Raw genomic sequence first — 16,582 nt, forward strand, 5'->3', positions numbered from 1 at the left:
GCTGGCTCTTCGTAAGACGGTTGAGGGTTTTGTTTCCAGATTCTGGAAGGCCTTCTGTTCTCGCTTGGGGGTTCGGTTGTCGTTCTCTTCTGCTTTTCACCCGCAGTCGAATGGTCAGACCGAACGTGTCAATCAGAATATCTGCGCTGTTTTGTGGCGGAGAATCAGGAGGATTGGTATTCTGTTTTGTCCCTTGCTGAGTTTGCTTTAAATAACCGTCGCCAGGAGTCCTCTGATAAGTCACCATTTTTTGGTGCATATGGCTTTCATCTGCAGTTTGGGACATTCTCTGGAGAGGGGTCTTCTGGTTTACCTGATGAGGAGAGATTTTCCTCGTGTTTGTCATTTATTAGGCAAAAGATTCAGGGTAATCTGAAGAGGATGAGTGGGAGATATAAGTGTGTGGCGGATAAGAGACGTGTGCCTGGTCCAGACCTGATTGTGGGTAATCTGGTGTGGTTGTCTACAAAGAATATCAAACTGACTTGGAAGATCCATAATGTTTTTCACAAGTCCCTATTAAAATCTTATGTCCAACCCACTGTACCCTCCTCTTTGCCTCCTTCTCCGATTATTGTTGATGGTAATATTGAATTTCAGGTCTCTAGGATTGTGGATTCTCGCATTATCCGCGGTTCTCTTCAGTACCTTGTTCATTGGGAGGGTTATGGTCCTGAGGAGAGGATGTGAGTCCCAGTGGCGGACATTAAGGCCACTCGTCTCATCAGGGCTTTCCATAGGTCTCATCCTGAGAAGGTGGGCTCTGAGTGTCCGGAGTCCACCCGTAGAGGGAGGGGTACTGTCACCACCAGTTCTGCGAGAAGCTCTGGCAGACGTTCTTCTCTACCTATTGTATGATGTTCTTTGTTTTAATTTTACTTTCTCATCTCCTTTCCTTCTGCCAGATGTCACATATTTAGACATAATCGTCTTCCTTTATATTCCCTCCCATACTGCCTCACTTTGCGGTTTATACTACTTCCTGGATGAAGTGTTCACTGCTGGAGGCTGCGTCTGCTGTTTGCTCAGATAAGTCCTTTTACTTTATTGTGTTTGCTTGCTGGCTTGAATCTAGGTGACCCTGACTCCCTCCGTATTAAGTGCAGGGAGCCGGTGGTCGTGTCCCCTCACTATTATATGGTTTTCAGGTGTCACACAGGCTTAGGTACGTGGGCATGCAATAGTCTACCATCGAGACCCTTGTATGTGCATAGCAGTCAGGGAGAGCTCTTAGGGTTTTATAGGGCTCATCTATAAGCTCCTTAGTTTGGGATCAAGCCAGTCGCTCGTTTATTTATAGGTTCCAGCTATCTGCAAATCTCATTCAATGACACCCACAGTACGTCGTTCCCAGGCCACCACTACTTCTCCAGGAGAGCCGTGCCCTCCCTGCATAACCAACTATCGGATAAAATCAAGTGTGCACTGCGCAGCGCCATCTGTGGCAAGGTCCACCTAACCACAGATACGTGGACCAGTAAGCATGGCCAGGGACGCTATATCTCCCTAACTGCACACTGGGTAAATGTAGTGGTGGCTGGGCCCCAGGCGGAGAGCTGTTTGGCGCACGTCCTTCCGCTGCCAAGGATCGCAGGGCATCATTCTTTGCCTTCTGTTGCCTCCTCTTCCTACTCGGCTTCCTCCTCCTCTTCTACCATCTCCTCATCCGGTCAGCGACAGACCTTCACCACCAACTTCAGCACAGCCAGGGGTAAACGTCAGCAGGCCATTCTGAAACTGATGTGTTTGGGGGACAGGCCCCACACTGCGCCGGATTTGTGGCGGGGTATAGAACAACAGACCAAAGAGTAGTTGCTGCCAGTGGGCCTCAAGCCCGGCCTGGTGGTGTGGGATAATGGACAAAATCTCGTTGCAGCTCTGGGACTAGCCGGTTTGACGCACATCCCTTGCCTGGCGCATGTGCTGAATTTGGTGGTGCAGAAATTCATTCACAACTACCCCGAAATGTCTGAGCTGCTGCATAAAGTGTGGGCCGTCTGTGCGCGCTTCCGGCGTTCTCATCCTGCCGCGGCTCAGCTGTCTGCTCTACAGCGTAACTTCGGCCTTCCCGCTCACCGCCTCATATGCGACGTTCCCACCAGGTGGAACTCCACCTTGCACATGCTGGAGAGACTGTGCGAGCAGCAGCAGGCCATAGTGGAGTTTCAGCTGCACCACGCACGGGTGAGTCGCACTGCGGAACAGCACGACTTCACCACCAATGACTGGGCCTCCATTCGAGACCTGTGTGCCCTGTTGCGCTGTTTCGAGTACTCCACCAACATGGCCAGTGGCGATGATGCCGTTATCAGCATTACAATACCACTTCTATCTCTCCTTGAGAAAACACTTAGGGCGATGATGGAAGAGGATGTGGCCCAGGACGAGGAGGAGGAAGAGGGGTCATCTCTAACACTTTCAGGCCAGTCTTTTAGAAGTGGATCAGAAAGAGGATTTTTGCAACAGCAGAGGCCAGGTACAAATTTGGCCAGCCAGGGCCCACTACTGGAGGAGGAGGAGGATGGGGATGAAGCATGTTCACAGCGGGGTGGCAGCTCGGGCCCATCACTGGTGCATGGCTGGGGGGATACAGAGGACGCAGACGATACGCCTCCCACAGAGGACAGCTTGTCCTTACCTCTGGGCAGCCTGGCACACATGAGTGACTACATGCTGCTGTGCCTGCGCAACGACTGCAGAGTTGCCCACATTTTAACGTGTGCTGACTACTGGGTTGCCACCCTGCTGGATCCCCGTTACAAAGACAATGTACCATCCTTAATTCCCTCACTGGAGCATCATCGGAAGATGCGGGACTACAGGCGCACGCTGGTAGACGCACTCCTGAGAGCATTCCCGACTGATGCCGGGGGACAAGTGGAAGCACAAGGCGAAGGCAGGGGTGGTGGAAGAGATCACCCACGCAGCTGTGTCAGCGCCAGCACCTCACAAGACAGGGTTAGCATGGCCGACATGTGGAAAAGCTTTGTCACCTCGCCGCAACAACCATCCCCAACTGCTGATATGGAGCGTGTTAGCAGATGGAAGCATTTGAACAACATGTTGGAACAGTACCTGTGCACATGCCTACACGTACTGACTGATGGTTCTGCCCCATTCAACTTGTGGGTCTCTAAATTGTCCACATGGCCAGAGCTTGCCCTGTATGCCTTGGAGGTGCTGGCCTGCCCTGCAGCCAGTGTACTCTCTGAACGTGCATTTAGCACGGCAGAAGGTGTAATTACAGTCAGACAGGGCCGTCTTTAACATGGGGCAAAAGGGCAACTGCCCCGGGCCCAGTTGCTCCTGGGGGGCCCAAGGCAGCTGCCTCTTGAGCCCTGCTAGCCACTGCTCCGAGTATCAGGCTACACAGGAGGGTGCTGCCATGCCATGCCTGCCTGCCACCACTCCAGGCAGCGTACTGTGAGAGCTGTGATTTTCTAGGACCTTAGATGACATCATCACCATGTGACCAGTAACTTAGCAATATTACTGGTCACATGGCTATGAGGTCATCACAGGTCCTGTCTACCAGGAGTGTTGCTGCAGGAGAAGTTTCCCATAATTGTGGAGCTTTTTTTTGAGAAGATTACATCCTTAAAGGTGACAGGGGCTGTAATGCTAATATACTGTAAGCTACTGTATAGTGGGGTGCTATACTGCTCTACTGTATACTATGGGGGTGCTGTATACTGTATATTGTGGGGTGCTTTATACTGTGGGGGCTGTATATTTTGGGGTGCTGTATACTGTTGGGTACTGTATACTGTGAGGTGCGGTATTCTGTATAGTTTGGGGTGCTGTATACTGTGAGGTGCTATATACTGTGGGTGCTGTATATTGTGGAGTGCTATACTGCTGTACTGTATAGTGTGGGGGGCTGTATAGTGTGGGGTGCTGTATAGTGTATAGTTTGGGGTGCTGTATACTGTGAGGTGTGGTATTCTGTATAGTTTGGGGTGCTGTATACCATGAGGTGCTGTATACTGTGGGTGCTGTATATTGTGGAGTGCTATACTGCTGTACTGTATAGTGTGGGTGGCTGTATAGTGTGGGGTGCTGTATAGTGTACAGTTTGGGGTGCTGTATATTGTGGGGTGCTATACTGATCTACTGTATACTGTGAGGTGTTGTATAGTGTGGAGTGCTATACTGCATAGTGTGGGGTGCTGTATACTATAGGGTGCTACACTGCATACTGTGGGTTGCTGTATACTATAGGGTGCTATACTGCATTCTCTGAGGTGCACTGTAACGCTAGGGTGAACCGAGCCCTGGTCTCCTTCCTGCAGAGCAGTGCTCAATTCCAGCCTAAGCCCAGCTGCCCAGAGCACTGATCCTGAGCCGCTGGAGTCTTCAGAACTTGAAGTATTTACAGTCATTCACTGTACTCTACCAGATGTGTGGATTTTTTGTGTGTGTGTGTTGTGGTGGAGGCCGTGATTGCATGCTAGGGTGTGGGAAGGCGGGATCCAGGGGACCCAAGTAAATTTTTGCCCAGGGTCCAATCAATATTAAAGACGACCCTGCAGACAGACGCAGCCGCATGTCCACAGCCAACGTGCACAAGCTCACGTTCATTAAAATGAACCAGGCTTGGATCCCACAAGACTTGTCTGTACCTTGTGCAGAATAGACATTTATACCACCATCAAACATACATTCTTGTACTGAAGTCAAGTGCAATAATTCTTTGTTTTCTTTTTTTTTTTATTTGTCCCAATATTTTGGGGGCTACCTACCCCATAAAAAAAATAAAAAAAACATTGTTGGCTACCTGTTCCTCCTCCATTGCTGCCTCCACTACAACACCGAATTCACTGCCTCCTCAACCTCCGACTCCATATCCACCTCCTTCTCTGAGTTGCAGGTTAATTTTAAATTTTTAGTTATTTTATTTCATTTTAAGTTATTTCCCTATCCACATTTGTTTGCAGAGCAGTTTTCATGCTCTTAAGCACATTTTACTGCCTTTTACATCCCTCTAGCCTTTTCAAGGACTATTTTAGAGAAATTTTAATTTAAAAAAGTGCCAATTTTAGTGCCCTAAATTGAAAAAAAACTTATTTTCAATTGTCGGGTGACATTTTACCATTTTTGGCGTATACAAACCCCTGCTGTGCCTGGGTGACAGGAGCCTAAATCTCTCAAAATCCTCTGTTCTATTGCTGGGTGACAAGAACCCACTTTTGCCGTGAATGAACCCCTGCTCTGCATTGCTGACAGGGAACTAAATTTAGTGAAAGCATCTGTTACTGATCGGAAGATGTGCGACTACAAGCACACGCTGATCATAGCATTCCCACCTGACAGCGTGGGCACAGTGGAAGCACAAGGCGAAGGCAGAGGAGGAGGAAAAGGTCGCCAACGCAGCTGGGGCACCACCAGCACCTGAGAAGGTAGGGTTAGCATGGCCAAAATGTGGAAAAGCTTTGTCAGCCTTGGAGGTGCTGACCTGCCCTGCAGCCAGTGTATAGTGTGAACGTGTGTTTAGCACGGCAGAGAGCATTATCACAGGCCGCAGCCAATGTGGACAAGCTTACGTTTATTAAAATGAACCAGGCATGGATCCCACAGGACTTGTCCGTACCTTGTGCAGAATAGACATTTATACCAGCCTCAACCATCCATTCTTGTACTGCACTTATTCTTTGTTTCATTTTGTTATATGTCCCAAAATTTTGGGGGATACCCCAATTTAAAAATAAAAAATAACACAAATCAGTGTTGGCTACCTATTCCTCCTTCACCGCCGCTTCCACCTACACCGCCACGTCAACCTACACCGCCACATCCACCCATCCACCGCCTCCTCAACCTCCTACTCCTAGATCCAGATTGTTATTTTTTATTTTTCTGTATTTTGTTATTTTAAGTCATTTCCCTATCCACATTTGTTTGCAGAACAGTTGCCATGCTCTTAAGCACATTTTGATGCCTTTTGCAGCCCTCTAGCCCTTTCCAAGACTATTTTAGAGCCATTTTAGTGCCCAAAAGTTCGGGTCCCCATTGACTTCAATGGGGTTCGGGTTCGGGGTCAAGTTCGGGTCCCGACCCCGAACTTTTTTTTCAAGTTCGGCCGAACCTGCCGAACCCGAACATCCAGGTGTCCGCTCAACTCTAGTTACAATATATCTGCTACCACAAAATACTAAGTAAGGGGATAGATATACCTGTTTCCATCAAATATTGATTAAGGCCTGTGAGATACCTACTTCCACAAAATACTAATTAAGGGGTTTGATAGCCCTGCTTCCACAAAATACTGATTAAAGGGTTTTATGTACAGCTTGCATAAAATGGCCTCCACCGCCGCCACCCACCTAACTAACAGAATTATAAAGTTATTTTTCTTTGGTCAATGGGCTCAGGGCAGGGTAAAACGATAGTGCCCTGCACCCACACAACTATTTCTCTGTTGATCGCTGAGTAAGATTCTCTCCTATTTTCTCCCTGAAATCACAAGTCCAGCAGCATCCTCTCCCTACACTTGTATCAGCAGAGTGACGTGCAGCGCTACGTGACTCAAGCTTATATAGAGGCTGGGTCACAAGCTTCACTGGCCAATCACAGCCATGCCATTAGTAAGGTCAGACAGTTAACCGCTTGTTGATTGGCTGCTCTGCAGCCTTTCAAAAAGCACCAAGAATGAGCCGAACACCGAATCTGAACTTTTAATGAAATGTTCGGGTTCGGGTCCGGTGTCCAAAAATCCTAAAGTTCGGTACGAACCCGAACTTTACAGTTCCGGTTTGCTCAACTCTATTCCAGAACCATTTCGATGGTGTTTCCATAAATTTATGACCTTTTCCTGTGAACCAGGCACCCTCTCCTCTTCAGAACACAGGGTGCCTGGTTTAATTACTCGAAAGGTGCATCACAATGCTATGCAACTGACAACACTGGCTAATCCCTCAAGCTGATGTTAAGAACTGAGATTTTAGTCAATGTATTCCTTTCATGAACACATCGGAGCCCTTTTGCACCACTGTCAAGGAATCTCAGTGTGGCATGGGTTCCTACCACTAGACTACCTACTGTGTGTGAACACACAAAATACAAAAGAACGGCTACGGATTCGTATAGAGGTCCTCTAAAAACGTCTTCTTTATTCACAAATAGTGTTTACAGCTAGGGATGAGCAAACCCGAACTGTATAGTTCGGGTTCGTACCGAATTTTGGGGTGTCCGTGACACGGACCCGAACCCGAACATTTTCGTAAAAGTCCGGGTTCGGTGTTCGGCGCTTTCTTGGCGCTTTTTGAAAGGCTGCAAAGCAGCCAATCAACAAGCGTCATACTACTTGCCCCAAGAGGCCATCACAGCCTTGCCTACTATTGGCATGGCTGTGATTGGCCAGTGCAGCATGTGACCCAGCCTCTATAAAAGCTTGGGTCACGTACCGCTGCACGTCACTCTGCTGATTCAAGCGTAGGGAGAGGTTGCAGCTGCGACGTTAGGGCGAGATTAGGCAGATTAACTCCTCCAAAAGACTTCATTCTGTGATCGATCTCCAGCTGTGGATCATTGAAGTGCTAATATCGACTTGCTCACTTTTTTAAGGCTGCCCAGAGCATTTTTATATCACTTTTTTCTGGGGTGATCGCCAGCCATTTTGAGGCTTGTGGTGCGCCAGCACAAGCTACCACCAAGTGCTTTTAACCATCAACAGTGTGGTTATTTTTTGGCCATATACTACATCAGGTGCAGGCTGAGCCTGTGTCACCCAAGTGCATTTAACCATCAACAGTGTGGTTAATTTTTGGCCATATACTACATCAGGTGCAGGCTGAGCCTGTGACACCCAAGTGCATTTAACCATCAATAGTGTGGTTATTTTTTGGCCATATACTACATCAGGGGCAAGTTGAGCCTGTCACCCAGCGCCTAAAAAATAGACCTGACATTTCTATTCAACCAAATCTGTACTGTTTTAGCTGGTCAAGTTATTTGTAGTGACCGTAAAAGCACAGTTTTTGTTCTGGGTTGAAAAACTATTCCCAAATTTGCCATTCTCAAAATTGTGGTGAATGGGAAAAATGAGGAAAACATCTAATAAGGGACGTGGACATGGTCGTGGTGGTGTTAGTGGACCCTCTGGTGCTAGGAGAGGACGTGGCCGTTCTGCCACAGCCACACGTCCTAGTGAACCAACTACCTCAGGTCCCAGTAGCCAGCAGAATTTACAGCGATATTTGGTGGGGCCCAATGCCGTTCTAAGGATGGTAAGGCCTGAGCAGGTACAGGCATTAGTCAATTGGGTGGCCGACAGTGCATCCAGCACGTTCACATTATCTCCCACCCAGTCTTCTGCAGAAAGAGCACAGATGGCGCATAAAAACCAAGCCCATCGGTCTGTCACATCACCCCCATGCATATCAGTGAAACTGTCTGAGCCTCAAGTTATGCAGCAGTCTCTTATGCTGTTTGAAGACTCTGCTGCCAGGGTTTCCCAAGGGCATCCACCTAGCCCTTCCCCAGGGGTGGAAGAGATAGAATGCACTAACGCACAACCACTTATTTTTCCTGATGATGAGGACATGGGAATACCACCTCAGCACGTCTCTGATGATGACGAAACACAGGTGCCAACTGCTGCGTCTTTCTGCAGTGTGCAGACTGAACAGGAGGTCAGGGATCAAGACTGGGTGGAAGACGATGCAGGGGACGATGAGGTCCTAGACCCCACATGGAATGAAGGTCGTGCCACTGACTTTCACAGTTCGGAGGAAGAGGCAGTGGTGAGACCGAGCCAACAGCGTAGCAAAAGAGGGAGCAGTGGGCAAAATCAGAACACCCGCCGCCAAGAGACTCCGCCTGCTACTGACCGCCGCCATCTGGGACCGAGCACCCCAAAGGCAGCTTCAAGGAGTTCCCTGGCATGGCACTTCTTCAAACAATGTGCTGACGACAAGACCCGAGTGGTTTGCACGCTGTGCCATCAGAGCCTGAAGCGAGGCATTAACGTTCTGAACCTTAGCACAACCTGCATGACCAGGCACCTGCATGCAAAGCATGAACTGCAGTGGAGTAAACACCTTAAAAACAAGGAAGTCACTCAGGCTCCCCCTGCTACCTCTTCTGCTGCTGCCGCCTCGGCCTCTTCTGCTTCTGACGCCGCCTCGGCCTCTTCTGCTGCTGCTGCCGCCGCCTCGGCCTCTTCCTCCGCCTCTGGAGGAACATTGGCACCTGCCGCCCAGCAAACATGGGATGTACCACCAACACCACCACCTGCGTCACTAAGCATCTCAACCATGTCACACGGCAGCGTTCAGCTCTCCATCTCACAAACATTTGAGAGAAAGCGTAAATTCCCACCTAGCTACCCTCGATCCCTGGCCCTGATTGCCAGCATTTCTAAACTACTGGCCTATGAAATGCTGTCATTTAGGCTGGTGGACACAGACAGCTTCAAACAGCTCATGTCGCTTGCTGTCCCACAGTATGTTGTTCCCAGCCGCCACTACTTCTCCAAGAGAGCCGTGCCTTCCCTCCACAACCAAGTGTCCGATAAAATCAAGTGTGCACTGCGCAACGCCATCTGTGGCAAGGTCCACCTAACCACAGATATGTGGACCAGTAAGCACGGCCAGGGACGCTATATCTCCCTAACTGCACACTGGGTAAATGTAGTGGCGGCTGGGCCCCAGGCGGAGAGCTGTTTGGCGCACGTCCTTCCGCCTCCAAGGATCGCAGGGCAACATTCATTGCCTCCTGTCTTCTCCTCCTCCTACTCAGCTTCCTCCTCCTCTTCTTCCACCTGCTCATCCAGTCAGCCACACACCTTCACCACCAACTTCAGCACAGCCCGGGGTAAATGTCAGCAGGCCGTTTTGAAACTCATATGTTTGGGGGACAGGCCACACACCGCACAGGAGTTGTAGCGGGGTATAGAACAACAGACCGACGAGTGGTTGCTGCCGGTGAGCCTCAAGCCCGGCCTGGTGGTGTGCGATAATGGGCGAAATCTCGTTGCAGCTCTGGGACTAGCCGGTTTGACGCACATCCCTTGCCTGGCGCATGTGCTGAATTTGGTGGTGCAGAAGTTCATTCGCAACTACCCCGACATGTCAGAGCTGCTGCATAAAGTGCGGGCCGTCTGTTCGCTCTTCCGGCGTTCACACCCTGCCGCTGCTCGCCTGTCTGCGCTACAGCGTAACTTCAGCCTTCCCGCTCACCGCCTCCTATGCGACATGCCTACCAGGTGGAACTCCACCTTGCATATGCTGGACAGACTGTGCGAGCAGCAGCAGGCCATAGTGGAGTTTCAGCTGCAGCACGCACGGGTCAGTCGCACTGCGGCTCAGCCCCACTTCACCACCAATGACTGGGCCTCCATGCAAGACCTGTGTGCCCTGTTGCGCTGTTTCGAGTACTCCACCAACATGGCCAGTGGCGATGACGCCGTTATCAGCGTTACAATACCACTTCTATGTCTCCTTGAGAAAACACTTAGGGCGATGATGGAAGAGGAGGTGGCCCAGGAGGAAGAGGAGGAAGAGGGGTCATTTTTAGCACTTTCAGGCCAGTCTCTTCGAAGTGACTCAGAGGGAGGTTTTTTGCAACAGCAGAGGCCAGGTACAAATGTGGCCAGACAGGGCTCACTACTGGAGGACGAGGAGGACGAGGATGAGGAGGAGGTGGAGGAGGATGAGGATGAAGCATGTTCACAGCGGGGTGGCACCCAAAGCAGCTCGGGCCCATCACTGGTGCGTGGCTGGGGGGAAACACAGGACGATGACGATACGCCTCCCACAGAGGACAGCTTGTCCTTACCTCTGGGCAGCCTGGCATACATGAGCGACTACATGCTGCAGTGCCTGCGCAACGACAGCAGAGTTGCCCACATTTTAACGTGTGCAGACTACTGGGTTGCCACCCTGCTGGATCCCCGGTACAAAGACAATGTGCCCACCTTACTTCCTACACTGGAGCATGATAGGAAGATGCGCGAGTACAAGCGCACGTTGGTAGACGCGCTACTGAGAGCATTCCCAAATGTCACAGGGGAACCAGTGGAAGCCCAAGGCGAAGGCAGAGGAGGAGCAAGAGGTCGCCAACGCAGCTGTGTCACGGTCAGCTCCTCTGAGGGCAGGGTTAGCATGGCAGAGATGTGGAAAAGTTTTGTCACCACGCCACAGCTAACTGCACCACCACCTGATACGGAACGTGTTAGCAGGAGGCAACATTTCACTAACATGGTGGAACAGTACCTGTGCACACCCCTCCACGTACTGACTGATGGTTCGGCCCCATTCAACTTCTGGGTCTCCAAATTGTCCACTTGGCCAGAGCTAGCCTTTTATGCCTTAGAGGTGCTGGCCTGCCCGGCGGCCAGCGTTTTGTCTGAACATGTATTCAGCACGGCAGGGGGCGTCATTACAGACAAACGCAGCCGCCTGTCTACAGCCAATGTGGACAAGCTGACGTTCATAAAAATGAACCAGGCATGGATCCCACAGGACCTGTCCATTCCTTGTGCAGATTAGATATTAACTACCTCCCCTTAACAATATATTATTCTACTCCAGGGCAATTCCTCATTCAATACTATTTTTATTTTCATTTTACCATTATATTGCGGGGCAACCCAAAGTTGAATGAACCTCTCCTCTGTCTGGGTGCCGGGGCCTAAATGTGTGACAGTGGCCTGTTCCAGTGGTGGGTGACGTGAAGCCTGATTCTCTGCTATGACATGAAGACTGATTCTGTGCTGACATAAGGCCAGCTTCTCTGTTACGGGACCTCTCTCCTCTGCCTGCGTGCCTGGGCCTAAATGTGTGACAGTGGCCTGTTCCAGTGGTGGGTGACGTGAAGCCTGATTCTCTGCTATGACATGAAGACTGATTCTGTGCTGACATAAGGCCAGATTCTCTGTTACGGGACCTCTCTCCTCTGTCTGGGTGCTGGGGCCTAAATGTGTGACAGTGGCCTGTTCCAGTGGTGGGTGACGTGAAGCCTGATTCTCTGCTATGACATGAAGACTGATTCTGCGCTGACATAAGGCCAGATTCTCTGTTACGGGACCTCTCTCCTCTGTCTGGGTGCTGGGGCCTAAATGTGTGACAGTGGCCTGTTCCAGTGGTGGGTGACGTGAAGCCTGATTCTCTGCTATGACATGAAGACTGATTCGGCGCTGACATAAGGCCAGATTCTCTGTTACGGGACCTCTCTCCTCTGTCTGGGTGCCGGGGCCTAAATGTGTGACAGTGGCCTGTTCCAGTGGTGGGTGACGTGAAGCCTGATTCTCTGCTATGACATGAAGACTGATTCTGTGCTGACATAAGGCCAGATTCTCTGTAACGGGACCTCTCTCCTCTGCCTGGGTGCCTGGGCCTAAATATGTGACAGTGGCCTGTTCCAGTGGTGGGTGACGTGAAGCCTGATTCTCTGCTATGACATGAAGACAGATTCTGCGCTGACATAAGGCCAGATTCTCTGTTACGGGACCTCTCTCCTCTGTCTGGGTGCCGGGGCCTAAATATGTGACAGTGGCCTGTTCCAGTGGTGGGTGACGTGAAGCCTGATTCTCTGCTATGACATGAAGACTGATTCTGCGCTGACATGAAGCCAGATTCTCTGCTATGGCATGGAGAGAGTGATTCTCTGCTGACATGAAGCCAGATTCTTTGCTATGGCATGAAGAGACTGATTCTCTGCTGACGTGAAGCCAGATTCTCTGCTATGGGACCTCTGTCCAATTGATATTGGTTAATTTTTATTTTTTTATTTTTTATTTTAATTCATTTCCCTATCCACATTTGTTTGCATGGGATTTACCTACATGTTGCTGCCTTTTGCAGCCCTCTAGCTCTTTCCTGGGCTGTTTCACAGCCTTTTTAGTGCCCAAAAGTTTGGGTCCTTATTGACTTCAATGGGGTTCGGGTTCGGGACGAAGTTCGGGTCGGGTTCGGATCCCGAACCCGAACATTTCCGGGAAGTTCGGCCGACCTTCTCGAACCCGAACATCCAGGTGTTCGCTCAACTCTATTTACAGCAGACACATCCACCCAGTACACAAGATCAGTTGACGCGTTTCGGAACTACGTCCTTAGTCGTAACAACATAACCTAATGAAGCACAAAAATTTATATGTGTCTCAGACACACCTCTCCAAATTTCCAGGGAGGAGAGACTGACATCATTGGTTGCTTCATTAGGTTAACACCCTTCACCTACAACACATCTAATCAAATAGAAAATGTCCTTCACATTGCGCAGTGGCCCATAACCTCTTAACCCCTGATGATCCGTAATAGCAGTTTGCTGAAATCCATGCAAAGGGGAGAAAACGCCAGAAAACCGCACAATGTGAACGACATATCATGATAAAAATTACAAGGTGACGAAAATTAAAAAAGAGACCTTCCTTTCTTACTATTCCAATTCTATAGTATATATATATATTAGAAGGATCCACGTAACCATACACAAAAAAATGCATGAAGGTGAAGACATAGAAAAATGCATATAAATATAAAGTATAGCTATATTATCAGATTGAACTGATTATTGATAGATGTACATTAGCTCCTTTTTTAAATTTAAACCAGTGGGGACCCTACTGTTCAATCTAAAGATCCAAAATGCCTCCCGTAGAAGGAGTTTTTTGCGATGATCCCCTCCTCTTGGGGGGGCAGAGACCCTCTCAATCGCAAAGGCAGTAAAATTACTGACCTTGCGGGCATGTACCTGCACAAAATGTCTTGCTACATTTGAGACACCTAATGCATTAGGATTACTAATGTAGTTCAAATGTTCCAAGAGTCTACTTTTAAATTTTCGCATGGTGCTACCCACATAAGTTAAATCACACTCAATGAAGCGGACAATGTATACAACTCCTGCAGATATACAATTGATGTTATTTTTAATTGGAAAGCTGCAGGAGTGGTCTGAAGTATCGAAAGATTGTGTGGGGGTCACATAGTTGCAACATTTACATGGATTGCTCCCACATCTAGTGAACCCTCTATATCTAAGCCAACTGGATCCCCCGCCACTACATTTAGATAGAGTGCTGGGTGTGAACAGAGACGGGGACAGTGAATTGGACAAGGTAGGGGCTCTCCTTGACACTATTTTGCAACCCGATTTCAATGCATTGTATAAAATCTCGTCATCAAATAGAATCGGAAGACACCCTTTAATAATAGAACATATTTTGTTAAATTCCTTACTATATGTTATAGATAGGATCGGGGTGTTGCTCCTCCTCCCGTCACCGTGTCCATTCACATCCAGCACATGATTGATGTTACCAAGCTTTTGTTCTTTGAACCCAAAGAGCATATTGTATCTATTTTTTTGGGACGCTATACTTCTACCTCTTTGTAACATCCAATCAGGGTAGTTCCTTGCTTTTAACCTCTTGTCCACCGCACTGAATTCCTCCTCAAGTTACATACGTAAGCTGCAATTCCTTGCAGCTCGTATGTACTCCCCCACAGGGATCGCCCTAATTACATGTAAAGGGTGGTGACTTCTAGCATTAAGTATTGAATTGCCCGCTATGTTTTTCCTATAAGTTCGTGTGTGCAGGACAACCGTGGAGTGTCAAATCTAAAAAAAATTATCCTAGATTCATTGACTGTGCATGTAAAACGTAAATTATAATCGTTGTTATTTAAATAGGTCTGGAGGTCTGGGACGGCAGACACATCGCCCGCCCATATCATGAGCAGGTCATCGATGTATCTGCCGTACCAGACCAGTGTGTGAACACAGTCTGAGAGGTGCTAAGATACAACTTGTAGTAGTACTTGTAGTGGGAGAGATGATAAGGCTGTAAGCCCCACCTATAACAGGCCATGTGACACAGGCTACCAGGTGCACCAGAATGCTACCAGCAGTACGCAATGGCACATTCTAAACATATCAAGAAAAATAACTGAAATAAAGTGGCCAAAATGGGAGGAAATGCTCAAAAAATCCCAAACACTGTAGCGTATTTATAATTGGGGTAGCAATTCCTCCGCATGTGATCCATTGCTAACGGCAATCCCGAGCAAAAATGCATACAATGAAGGATGTCGGCAGCAGACATCATGCACCACAATGGCATCCTACACAATGTGTGGATGCGAATATAAAAATACATAAATCACTGTGAAAGGTGTCCCACATGATATGCAACTGACAACACTGGCTAATCCCTCAAGATGATGTTAAGAACTGAGACTTTAGTCAATGTATTCCTGTCATGAACACATCGGAGCCCTTTTGCACCACTGTCAAGGTATCTCAGTGTGGCATGGGTTCCTACCACTAGACTACCTATGTTGTGTGAACACAGTCTGAGAAGTGCTAAGATACAACCTCCATAGTGAGATCACTCAGGTAGTGGGAGAGATGATAAGGTTATAAACACGCCACAGTGTTTGTTTTTTTTTGAGCATTTCATCCCATTTTGGCCAGTTTATTTTAGTTATTTTATTTTGATATGTTTAAGAATGTGCCATTGCATACTGCTGGTAGGATTCTGGTGCACCTGGTAGCCTGTGTCACATGGCCTGTTATAAGTGGGGCTTACAGCCTTATCATCTCTACCACTACCTAAGGGATTTTACTATGGAGGTATGTGGGAGCTTGGCTGTAGTTTGCATCTTAGCACCTCTCAGACTGTGTATTTATTGTCTGTGTCCTCAGTGATGGCCATGAGCTGGTTTGGGTTCCACCCTGCTGTGAACACAGTTCCTCCTCCTCCATCTCCTCCTTCTCATCCTCCACCTCCTCATCCTCCAGAATTGTGCCCTTGTTGGACAATTGTGTACCTGGCGTTTGTGGGTGCAGGAACCCACCTTCGGAGCCACTTTTGAATGACTGGACTGAAACCCTTGGAAATGATCCCTCTTCCTCCTCCTCCTCCTGTGCCACATCCTCTTCCATCATCACCCAAAGCGTTTTTACAAGGAGACAAAGAAGTGTGATAGTGAGAACGGTGTCATTGGTACTGCCCTTGTTGGTGGAGTACTCGAAACAGCGCAACAAGGCAAACAGGTCTCGCATGGAGGCCCACTCATTGGTGGTGAAGTCAAGTGGTGCTGTTCTGCAGAACGACTCACCCATGCGTGTTGCAGCTGAAACTCCATTATCGCCTGCTGCTCACACTGTCTGGCCAGCATGTGAGTTCCACCTTGTGGGCACGTCGCATATGAGGCATTGAGCGGGAAGGCTGAAGTTACGCTGCAGCGCTGACATGCGAGCAGCAGCAGGGTGAGAATGCCGAAAGCGCGCACAGACGGCCCGCACTTTCTGCAGCAGCTCTGACATATCAGGATAATTTTTAAGGAACCTCTGCACCATCAAATTCAGCACATGCACCAGGCAAGGGATGTGTGTCAAACCGGCTAGGCCCAGAGCTGCTACGAGATTTCGCCAATTATTGCACACCACCAGGCCGGGATTGAGGCTCACTGGCACCAACCACTCATCGGTCTGTTGTTCCATGACCGTTTATAGCTCCTGCACAGTGTGGGGTTTGTCCCCCAAACATATAGGTTTTAAAACTGCCTGCTGTCGTTTACCCCTGGCTGTGCTGAAGTTGGTGGTGAAGGTGTTACGCTGACCGGATGAGGAGGCG

This window comes from Bufo bufo, chromosome 1 (genome assembly GCF_905171765.1).
Source record: "Bufo bufo chromosome 1, aBufBuf1.1, whole genome shotgun sequence".
Lineage (NCBI taxonomy): Eukaryota > Metazoa > Chordata > Amphibia > Anura > Bufonidae > Bufo > Bufo bufo.